This window comes from Salvelinus sp. IW2-2015, linkage group LG3 (genome assembly GCF_002910315.2).
Source record: "Salvelinus sp. IW2-2015 linkage group LG3, ASM291031v2, whole genome shotgun sequence".
NCBI lineage: Eukaryota > Metazoa > Chordata > Actinopteri > Salmoniformes > Salmonidae > Salvelinus > Salvelinus sp. IW2-2015.
The window spans coordinates 25,457,920-25,470,572 of NC_036840.1; positions in this window are offsets into that span (position 1 = coordinate 25,457,920).

Consider the following 12,653-nt stretch of genomic DNA (forward strand, 5'->3'; position numbering starts at 1 on the left):
ACCATATAGCTGCATACACCACAGATTGATAACAAGCTACTGGTTTTCAATTTTTGCATTTGGTTTGAGAGAGAGAATTATATTTTATCATGATCATAGAGCTTCCCAGAATACAACATTTTAAATACTCAGAATTTATCAAATGTATTGCAATCCACCACATTTTGTCAGTTTTAAAGTAATAACCTTCGGGAAAAAGTCTGGATGACAACAAATATTTAAAATCTGAATCTGTTTTGTCAATGATGATGCCCAGCATGGTTTGATCTAATAACTGTGTTGGTCAGGAGACACCCTGGAGTTGGTAGGTATTGGCTGGAATTGGTGGTGGTTGGCCAAAAGGGGGCACTATTCTGACTGTACTAAGTAGATCACTAAACGTAGGATCTCTTATGGTTTGCAGAAGCCATAATGGACTGGCCATCTGGCATTTGCCTGAAATGCCAGATGGACTTGTCCGTCTTTAGCCACATTGGGCCTCTGTAACTTTTTTTTTTCCCCACAAAATTATCATTATCTGGCTAATAATGAAATTCATGTAATTGACAATTTACTAACATCAGAAAACATTCATGTTCTGTGCATGTCTGAAACACACTTCGAAGATTCATTTTGATGATGCAGTAGTAGCTATACATGATTGTAGCATACACAGGAAAGATAGGAATGCAAATGGAGGAGGTGTTGCTGTATATGTCCGGAGTCATGTTCGTGTTAGGCTGAGAGAGGATCTGATGTCAGATGATGTGGAAGTAATATGACTACAGGTTCATCGGCCTCACCTAAAGCCTACTCTTGTAGGAAGTTTCTATAGACCACCGAGTGCTAAAAGTGCGTATTTGGACTATATGTGTGAAATGCTCAATAATGTATGTAATATCAATAGAGGTATATTTTCTAGGTGACCTAAATATTGACTGGTTGTCATCAAACTGTCCACTCAAAATTGAAGCTTCAAGTTGTAACCGATGCCTGCAATGTGGTTCAGGTTATCAGTCAACCAACCAGGGTATTTACTAATGCGGCAGATATCTGCCCTAAAGCAGAATCCACACCCATCAGATGTTGTTATCATAATATATATGTTGAAATTCCAAGGTTCCAAAGAGTGGTACTAAAATAAGCAGTCATACAAGAGGTTTCGAAATGATTCCTATGTCGAAGAAATGGAAAGTATTTGCTGGTGTGATGTGTGTAATGAGGAACAACCTGATTCCACACTTGAAGCGTTTGTAAAATTGCTACTTCCGGTTACTGATAGGAATGCGCTCCGCAATAAACTGACTTTTAGAACTGCCAAATCCCCATGGATAGATGACRAATTGAAAAACTCTATGGCTTAAAGGGATGAGGAAAAGGGAATAGAAAATAATTCTGACAACGTAGCAGATTGGAAAATATACAGTCAATTTGTCACGCCTACTCCTGCTCCCTCCCTCCGGTGCTCGACGTCAACTGTCTACTAACCACCGGTCTTGGCAACCCACATTGCACACATCTGGTAATCATCATTGCGCACACCTGCGTTGGACCAGTGACCGAAAGGTTGCTAGATCGAATCCCAAGGTGAAAATTGGTCGTTCTGCCCCTGAGCAAGGCAGTTAAGTTGGACTATTTGTACACATCATTCGTGCTCTCGCCCATGTATACATCCAATTTTAATGTTACCTTTAAGAATCCACGGTCTTTGATTCTCGCAAGGATTATCCAACCCCAAAATCGGCTCCACTTTCGTCGCCATGTTAAATGATCTGGGTATTGTAATTGGACCTATGTTCAAAGACAAAGGTAGTATCTGTAATGCTTTCGATTCTTTCTTCCCGTTACCCCACTAAATATAATACCTTTCCTGTCGTAATTATGAGCTCTATTGCCCCTACACTCACTTTTCCAATGACCAATTGCCCCACAACTTAAACAGGGTGACTTTCACTGTGACCGTATTAACCAGACGCAACGCTGCAAAGTGAGCAGAATTGGATTCCACTCTCAAAACCTCCTTTACTATTTCATCCCAATGAAAAATGTTGGTCCACTAAAGCTGCAATATCCATTTTGATAACAGGTTTCAAACCTGCCATCAAAGCATACGTACACATTTTATCAACATACTCACATACTCAAGCTATCTTCGGATACCCATACGAACATACTGTATACTACATACTTAATGAGTATATACTACATACTATATACTATTAGTTCATTTTAGTATACTGTAAACAAATGGTAACCTCTCAGTTGAGTTTTGGCTGTCTACCGGCAGCCTCTTGCTAGCTTGTTAGCATAACAAATTACTAGCTAGACATCTTATGACTTTGGGTGTGTTCGTAAATTCAGACTGTTTAGACCCGCACACTGGACGCTCTGGCCGAGAAACAGAGTTGATCTGAGCGTTCTGACTTCATAACGGCAGTCAAGCACCCAAGCTAACTGGCTAAAGTTGGCTAGCTTGCTAGCTACTTCCARACACAAATGAGAGAATACCTCACTCTGACYATTTCCCCCCCAACGTTTACTCACACCAGCCATATTCAACAGGTGTTGAGTGATTGTAAATTCAACAGTTMTTCTGCACTCTGGCATATTCAGAACAGAGTGCTCTGAAATTGGAGCAGATATCCAGAGCGAATTTATGAAGCCCCGATTTAACAATGTCCATTGAGAACGCTGTTGTAGAATTACAACATTATGTTAATCACATTACTTTTATATTAGTACTTTCACAATGTCTGTTCTTCTGAATTGGGTCTCTGAAGCTTGAGCTGACAGTTAATTTACGATGCCTTGGTGATAAAAACAAACAGCCACATTACATTCATGTCAGAGAGATGCCTCCGGTCTGACTGAGTCTGCATTTCATAGACTGAATTGGTGTTTGTGTAATGAAAGGTACCAGGGAGAGATGGCTCGGTCATGAATAAGGGTGAGGAGAACCTTTCCTCCAGATTATTAATGAACACTGAACTTCCTATCAGGTGACGTGCCTATCAGGTGGCAATGGAGGAGATGGGGAACAAAGTGAAAATTACATGGCTCGGGAACACATCCTGGGGCCGGACAGGGGAAGACTGGGCGAAAGCATGAGGAGGCTTTTTAGGGCTTTCATTTTTGTGGAATCCAGCAGAAAAGTTTCCTGGAGGCATAGAGTCAGGTGAAGAGAGAGTGGGAATTGTCATGGTCTCAGACTTTGGTTTTCATGCATATACTGTATAATTATGTATAGCTTACCACATTGTTAATACTGTTATGTTTTGTGTTTCTCATTGCTTTGCAAGTTTTGTGCTATCACTCTCTTAGGAACCAGAAGGAGAACGTTGAACTGGGAGAAGTCAACAGATCCATGGGACATGTTATTATCAGTATTCTATGAGAGATGGAAATATGATTGTGTAAGGTATGATCATAGAACAGAGGCCACAAGCCTCTGAGTTTGTAAACCTCACTGTGAATGTTTTGTTGTCATTGTTTGTTCATTTACAAAAAATGTTTTTCACATTTTGTTATCATTGTTTGTTTATTTCTAAGTATTTTCCAAGTTTATGTAAGTTGAACATTAGGAAGCTATTGTTCAAAATGGGGGACTGTTGAGTTCTGAGAATATGAAATATAATTTTTCATATCACTGAGGGAGTGCTGAGGTTTAGAGGGTCTACACCAGAAGTTAATGGTTATAGGAGGAAGGTATATAGTGTTTGCAATTAAGCTTGGAATGTGTTGAGTGCAGGGAAGTGATTACATGTGGCAGGCATTGATAAGGGGAGAGAGCCMTGGATTAGTGATGGWGGGGGGTTGAGTTCGGGTCAGGTCACCTTAAGGGAGATATAAACGTTTATGGCCTGTATCACTAGTGTCCTGCCTAGCAGTAGAGAATGATGTTTGTACAGATGTGTAGGAGGAGACTCAGCCTATGAGGAATGGTTAAATATCAGAGCTTGTGTAAAAATGTCTTTGTCTGAATGCAGCTGTATTGACCCTCTGTGAAGATTTCAACTTGGTTAACTTCTCTGCGCTACGGATCCCTTTAGCGGGATCATTTTCCTAAACAACCGCTGAATTGCAGGGCGCAAAATATTACTAACAATATTTCTAAATCATGCAATCACAAGTGAAATATACCAAAATACAGCTTAGCTTGTTGTTAATCCACCTATCGTGTCAGATTTTGAAAATATGCTTTGCAGCGAAAGCAATCTAAGCTTTTGTGAGTGTATCAATCAATGCTACAACAGCTAGCCCCAAATTAGCATGGTCACGCAAGTCAGAAAAGCAATAAAATGAATCGCTTACCTTTGATAATCTTCGGATGTTTGCACTCACGAGATTCCCAGTTACACAATAAATGTTATTTTTGTTCGATAAATATTTACTTTATACAAAAAAACGCCATTGGGTTGCGCCATTATTTCAGAAAACTACAGCCTCGTTCCGGTCCTGAAAGCAGAAGAAAATTCCCAAACGTATCAGATTCAAAAAATTACTAAAAATATTTATAATCATGCAATCACAAGTTAAATATACCAAAACACAGCTTAGCTTGTTGTTAATCCACCTATCGTGTCAGATTTTGAAAATATGCTTTGCAGCGAAAAGCAATCCAAGCTTTTGTGAGTGTATCAATCAATGCTACAACAGCTAGCCCCAAATTAGCATGGTCACGAAAGTCAGAAAAGCAATAAAATGAATCGCTTACCTTTGATAATCTTCAGATGTTTTGCACTCACAGAGACTCCCAGTTACACAACAGATGTTTCTTTTTGTTCGATAAATATAACTTTTATAACAAAAAAACGCCATTTTGGTTGCGCGTGTATGTTCACAGAACCAAAGCCTCATTCCGTTCGAAAGAAAAGTATCCGTAATGTTCGTAGAAACATGTCAAATGTTTTTTATAATCAATCCTCAGGTTGTTTTTAACAAACATAATCGATAATATTTTCAACCGGACCGTAACCTACTCAATAAGAGAGAAAAAGAAAAATGGAAGCGCTACACTCTCGCACACAGGAACTAATCTGAGGACACCTGACTAGTTTTGAAAAATCTCGCTAATTTTTCTAAACAAAAGCCTGAAACTTTGTCTAAAGCCTGGTCACAGGCACTGAGGAAGCCATTGGAAAAGGAATCTGGTTGATACCCCTTTAAATGGAAGAAAGACGGGCCAGGAAACACAGATAAAAAAATAAAAAATACTTCCGGGTTAGATTTCCTCAGGTTTTCGCCTGCAGAATCAGTTTTGTTATACTCACAGACAATATTTGACAGTTTTGGAAACGTTGGAGTGTTTTCTATCTAATCTGTGATATTATATGCATATTCTACGATCTGGCCCTGAGAAATAGTCCGTTTACCTTGAACGTTATTTTTTTAAAAATATAAAAAAATCTGACCTCTAGCGTCAAGAGGTTATTAAGCTTTCATAGTGTCTGTTGAGTTTTTTAACTCTGAGAATTAGAACCTAACACATGTCAGAGTTTCTTTTGAAATGTTGTTCTATTGAATATACCATTCATAGATAAAGTAAATACAACTTACCGATTTTGTCCAAGAAGAAGAAATTTGCACAGTGGTGCGAACATCTTAATAGCTGCCTCTTCAAAACCTGTGTCTTTTGTGGAAAGTCTACCCCTGTAGAACAAGACTTCTCAAATGAGCTATTTAGTTTCTGAGATGCATTGTATAGTCTGCGGTATGTCATTTAGCATTTCAGCAGAATTTCCTGGTTTCCCCAGTGGTAGCTAAGTGCTCCTGTGGTGTTCACCTAACCCAGATTAAAAGAGACAGATGGACAGAGCTGAGTGTCCTGTTGGGCTGACACTATTGTGTTTGTCTTCTATGATCAATGCTTTTCAAATTTAATGCAGCGAAGCTCAGAATGTCACTTTTTTGGATGAAGAATGAAGTCTTAGCTAATGCATGATCTTCATTTTCAAAGGACAATCCCCTTTAAGGTATATATAAGGTGGACTACAAGCCAATGCTCCTACCAACCGCAACAGTTTCCTCACTTCAGGGTTCATATACTTGGTGCAGTCAGAAGAGTGCCCCCTATTGGCCAATGACCACCAATTCCCGCCAAAAGGTACCCATACCAGGGGGTCCTCCCGCCCAATACAATTATTCAATGCAACTGTTCTGGGTGTCATCACTGTGAWAACATATTTTTAATATTTACTAACTGTCACCTAGACCCTTTTATTTAAACATTTTTACTTTAAAATTTACAATAAAGAGTATGTTTCACCAACTTAAAATGGYACAATACAGCCTACAACTAAAATATATTATCCTTAGCTCTCTCAAATCAAATGTAAGAGTGGAAAATTAGTTGTTGGTGGTAAGAAAAAAGTATATGTTGTCAWTGTATGCAGCTATGGCTCTCACACCATGTCCCGCCCCTAATCACAAATTACTTTAATCTAAAGATGGACTCCTTCCTTCACAGTCTGGCAGTGTAGCTCTRAACACAGAATGGCACACACATTTGTATCAGCTCTTGTCCTCTATGGCTTGTGTAAGTTATCTAAGTCATTACGATTTATAGTTGAGACTAGGTTTAGGTATTAGTGCATAAGTGAACAGAAAGTTCTATGTTTGGAATTGTTTCTAAACCTTTGTCTTCTTTCTTTCAGGTCGGATAATGTAACTTTGCAGTGCACCAATGTCACTGGAGCTCCAGGACACGTTGGCTGGTTCAAGCGAGTCAATGGCTCAGAGCCCCTATTCATCGTGTCTATGTACAGCTCTGAGCAAACTGTCCAGCATCACACAGTTTCAGCTCAGCCATATGGAAATGTTCATCAGTAATATAATAATTTCCCTCAAAATCACAGAGGTGGATGTACTGATTCTGGTCTAAACTTCTGTGGAATGTTCAATAAATACATGATCTTCACCAATGCGACTGTCCTGAAGGTCAAAGGTAATCTTTTCAACAAATTGTCTGCTATGACTCCAAATGCACTAACATGTATCTGRTGTATCAGAGATGTTATTGAGAAAATGTTGGAGATGAAATACTATAATATTTACTTTCCTAATCATCCAAAAGGTCACAAAGATTCTGAAAATTACCTGACAGAGTACGGTGAAGAAGGTATGTTTATTATGTTATTTTAAGTGAGAATCTTTTGTAAAAAAGGTCATATGATGTACCATGAAGGTACCACAGACTATAAATAACGTGCAACAGCATCTTATAGTAACCTAGCGAGAGAATCCTGGTCCTTCTCTATATCATAAGAACTACACCACCAGAAATAAACAAAGCTAAGGCCAATGTCAGTAGAGTATATGTAGTATGTTACTTGCATTCATCAAACCCCTGTGTATCCACCTATTGTACAAGCATTAAAGTCCTAGTGCAGTCAAAAATGTGATTTCCCTGTCTTTATACACTTGAAGTCGAAAGTTTACATACACTTAGGTTGGAGTCATTAAACTCATTTTTCAACCACTCCACAAATTTCTTGTTAACAAACTATAGTTTTTGGCAAGTCGGTTAGGACATCTACTTTGTGCATGACACAAGTAATTTTCCAACAATTGTTTACAGACAGATTATTCAATTTATAATTCACTGTATCACAATTCCAGTGAGTCAGAAGTTTACATACACTAAGTTGTGCCTTTTAAACAGCTTGGAAAATTCCAAAAAATGATGTCATGGCTTAAGAAGCTTCTGGTTAATTGACATATTTGAGTCAATGGAGGTGTACCTGTGATGTATTTCAAGGTCTACCTTCAAAACTCAGTGCCTCTTTGCTTGACATCATGGGAAAATCAAAGAAATCAGCCAAGACCTCAGAAAAAAATGTATACCTCCACAAGTCTGGTTCATCCTTGGGAGCAATTTCCAAATGCCTGAGGTACCACGTTCATCTGAACAAACAAATAGTACGCAAGTATAAACACCATGGGACCACGCAGCCGTCGTTCCGCTCTATGAAGAGAAGACGCGTTCTGTCTCCTAGGAGTGAACATACTTTGGTGTGAAAAGTGCAATAAAATCCCAGACAACAGCAAAGGACCTTGTGAAGATGCTGGAGGAAACAGGTAGAAAACGATCTATATCCACAGTAAAATGAGTCCTATATCGACATAACCTGAAAGGCCGCTCAGCAAGGAAGAAGCCATGCTCCCAAAACCACCATAAAAACCAGACTACGGTTTGCAACTGCACATAGGGACCAAGATCGTACTTTTTGGAGAAATGTCCTCTGGTCTGATGAAACAAAATATAAACTGTTTGGCCATAATGACCATTGTTATGTTTGGAGAAAAAAGGGGAGACTTGCAAGCCAAAGAACACCATCCAACCGTGAAGTACATGGGTGGCCAGCATGTTGTGGGGTGCTTTTGCTAGGAGGACTGGTGCACTTACAAATAGATGGCATCATGAGAAGGACATATGTGGATATATTGAAGCAACAACTCAACACATCAGTCAGGAAGTAAAGGTGGTCGCAAATGGGCTTCCAAATGGACAATGACCCAAGCATAATTCCAAAGTTGTGGCAAAATGGCTTAAGGACAACAAAGTCAAGGTATTGGAGTGGCCATCACAAAGCCATGACCTCAATCCCATAGAAAATTTGTGGGCAGAACTGAAAAAGTGTGTGCTAGCAAGGAGGCCTACAAACTTGACTCAGTTACACCAGCTCTGTCAGGAGGAATGGGCCAAAATCACCCAACTTATTGCGGGAGCTTGTGGAAGGCTACCCGAAATGTTTGACCCAAGTTAAACATTTAAAGGCAATGCTACCAAATACTAACTGAGTGTATGTAAACTTCTGACCAACTGGGAATGTGATGAAAGAATAAAAGCTGAAATAAATAATTCTCTACTATTATTCTGACATTTCACATCTTAAAATAAAGTGGTGATCCTCAACTGACCTAAGATAGGGAATTTTTACTCTGATTAAATGTCAGGAATTGTAAAAGTATATTTTTGGCTAAGGTGTACGTAAGCTTAACTCAAATATAAGTGATTTGTTTATTTTTCATGAAAAGTACAGATTCAGAGCTTCAACATTGTATATAATACACTGCAGTTGGTGGAAACATGGGAAAGTTACTCTGTTTAAAAGTTGATAAACTTGTTATCCCACTTAAGAAGGTAAGTCGGGAAAATGACCTTTTCACACTTCATAGACAGATGTTCTTTGTTTACGGCATTGTTCACACCCTCTTAAGCCTTAGCCACACCCATTCATGTAAACACAGCGAGTCAGCATGGCATTTTCCTCCAGAAAGTAGTCTTCTCTACTTAATCCCAAATATTTTTAGGGAAGTAATGCTTTGAGGGCTATAGCAATACTTTTGCAATTGTCCATAGCTACATATTTCCAAACATCTGCAGTAGCAATATGGATATATAGATATATATCTGCACTGAACCGCAAAGCCCCCATTCTTTATAGACAGAACCCTGTGACATGACAGACCAATCAGGACTCATCTCTCAGCCACATCATGACTAGTCAGGAAGGATATTTATTTCTCTGTGGTAGCTCAGAGCTCATAACTGAACATCTTTATTCATATTAACAGATCCAATACACGTTTTTAAATAAGGTTCACATGTTCAAGAAGGCAGTCTGCAAAAAATATATATATATTTTACAGGATATACACTGCTCAAAAAATAAAGAGAACACTTAAACAACACAATGTAACTCCAAGTCAATCACACTCTGTGAATCAAACTGTCCACTTAGGAAGCAACACTGATTGACAATACATTTCACATGCTGTTGTGCAAATGAATAGACAACAGGTGGAAATTATAGGCAATTAGCAAGACACCCCCAATAAAGGAGGTTTCTGCAGGTGGTGACCACAGACCACTTCTCAGTTCCTATGCTTCCTGGCTGATGTTTTGGTCACTTTTGAATGCTGGCGGTGCTTTCACTCTTATGGTAGCATGAGACGGAGTCTACAAACCCATACAAGTGGCTCAGGTAGTGCAGCTTCATCCAGGATGGCACATCAATGCCGAGTGTGCAAGAAGGTTTGCTGTGTCTGTCAGCGTAGTGTCCAGAGCATGGAGGCGCTACAGGAGACAGGCCAGTACATCAGGAGGACGTGGAGGAGGCGTAGGAGGGCAACAACCCAGCAGCAGGACCGCTACCTCCGCCTTTGTGCAAGGAGGAGCATTCCAGAGTGCTGCAAAATGACCTCCAGCAGGCCACAAATGTGCATTGTCTGCTCAAACAGTCAGAAACAGACTCCATGAGGGTGGTATGAGGGCCCGACGTCCACAGGTGGGGGTGTGCTTACAGCCCAAACACCGTTGCAGGCGAGATTTGGCATTTGCCAGAGAACACCAAGATTGGCAAAAATCGCCCTGGCGCCCTGTGCTCTTCACAGATGAAGCAGGTTCACACTGAGCACATGTGACAGACGTGACAGAGTCTGGAGACGCCGTGGAGAACGCTTCTGCTGCCTGCAACATCCCTCAGCATGACCGTGTTGGCGGTGGTCAATCATGGTGTGGGGTGGCATTTCTTGGGGGCCGCACAGCCCTCCATGTGCTCGCCAGCAGGTAGCCTGACTGCCATTAGGTACCGAGATGAGATCCTCAGACCCCTTGTGAGACCATATGCTGGTGCGGTTGGCCCTGTTCCTCCTAATGCAAGACATGCTAGACCTCATGTGGCTGGAGTGTGTGCTCAGCAGTTCCTGCAAGAGGAAGGCATTGATGCTATGGACTGGCCCGCCCGTTCCCCAGACCTGAATCCAATTGAGCACATCTGGGACAATCATGTCTCGCTCCATCCACCAACGCCACGTGCACCACAGACTGTCCAGGAGTTGGCGGATGCTTTAGTCCAGGTCTGGAGGAGATCCCGCAGGAGACCATCCGCCACCTCATCAGGAGCATGCCCAGGCGGTAGTAGGGAGGTCATACAGGCACGTGGAGGCCACACACACTACTGAGCCGTCACTTTTCCTTATTTTAAGGACATTACATCAAAGTTGGATCAGCCTGTAGTGTGGTTTTCCACTTTAATTTTGAGGGTGACTCAAATCCAGACCTCCATGGGTTGATACATTTGATTTCCATTGATAAATTTTTGTGTGATTTGTTGTGTCAGCACATTCAACTATGTATAGAAAAAGTATTTAATAAGAATTATTCATTCATTCAGATCTAGGATGTGTTTTTTTAGGTTCCTTTATTTTTTGAGCAGTGTATATACAGTGCATTCAGGAAGTATTTATTACCCCTTGACTTTTCCAGATTTTGTTACTTTGCAGCCTTATTCTAAATGGATTAAATATAAAATGTTCCTCATCAATCTACACACAATACCCCATAATGACAAAGTGAAACAGGTTTTAGAAAATGTTAGCCAAATTTGTTACAAATAAAAAAAACAGAAACACCTTATACAGTATTCAGACCTTTCTATGAGACTCAAATTGAGCTCAGGTGCATCCTGTTTCCTTGATCATCCTTGAGATGTGTCTACAACTTGATTGGAGTCCACCTGTGTGTAAATTCAATTGATTGGACATGATTTGGAAAGGTACACACATGTCTATATAAGGTCACACAGTTGACAGTGCATGTCAGAAGCAAAAACCAAAGCCATTGAGGTTTAGCACAATCTGGGGAAGATTTACCAAAACATTTCTGCAGTATTGATGGTCCCCAAGACACAGTGCCTCCATCATTCTTAAATGGAAGGAAGTTTTGGAACCACCAAGACCTTCTAGAGCTGGCCGCCGGCCAAACTGAGCAATCATGGGAGAAGGCCTTGGTCAGGGAGGTGACCAAGAACCCGATTGTCACTCTGACAGCACTCCAATGTTCCTCTTTGGAGATAGGAGAAACCTTCCAGAAGGACAACTATCTCTGCAGCACTCCACCAATTAGGCTTTATGCAAGAGTGGCCAGACGGAAGACACTTTTCAGCGGAAGGACTGGTTAGTCAGTATCAAGGGAAAGATTGACGAGCAAAAGTAAGAGAGATCCTTGATGAAATCCTGCTGCCAGAACGCTCAGGACCTCAGGACTGGGGTGAAGGTTCACCTTCCAACAGGACAATGACCCTAAGCACACAGCCAAGACACACAGGACTGGCTTCGGGACAAATTTCTGAATGTCCATGAGTGGCCAGCCAGAGCTCGGACATGATCCCGAGTCTTACATCTCTTGAGTGAACCTAGCTGTGCAGCGACTCTCCCCTTCCAACCTGACAGGACTTGAGTGATCTGAAGATAAGATGGGAGAAACTCTCCAAATACAGGTGTGCCAAGCTTGGAGCGTCATTCCCAAGAAGACTCGAGGCTGTAATCACTGCCAAATGTGCTTCAACAAAGTACTGAGTAAAGGTTCTGAATACTGATGTGAATGTGATATTTCAGTTTTGTATTTTTATACATTTGCAAACATTTCTAAAAACCTGTTTTTGCTTTGTCATTATGGGGTATTGTGTGTAGATTGGAGAGGGGAAAAACAATTGTAACCTTACAAATGCACTCTTTTTTTCAAACGGCCCTACTGTGAATTAAGAACTGACAAACGCCTCAGTCTCAAACTCACTGAGATGAGAGCTGTGGTGAGAACGGAGTGCGAGGTGCTCGTGCTTCAGCAGAGAAAGAGAATGATGCATGTCAAGCCCTTATTATTACCCCCCCCC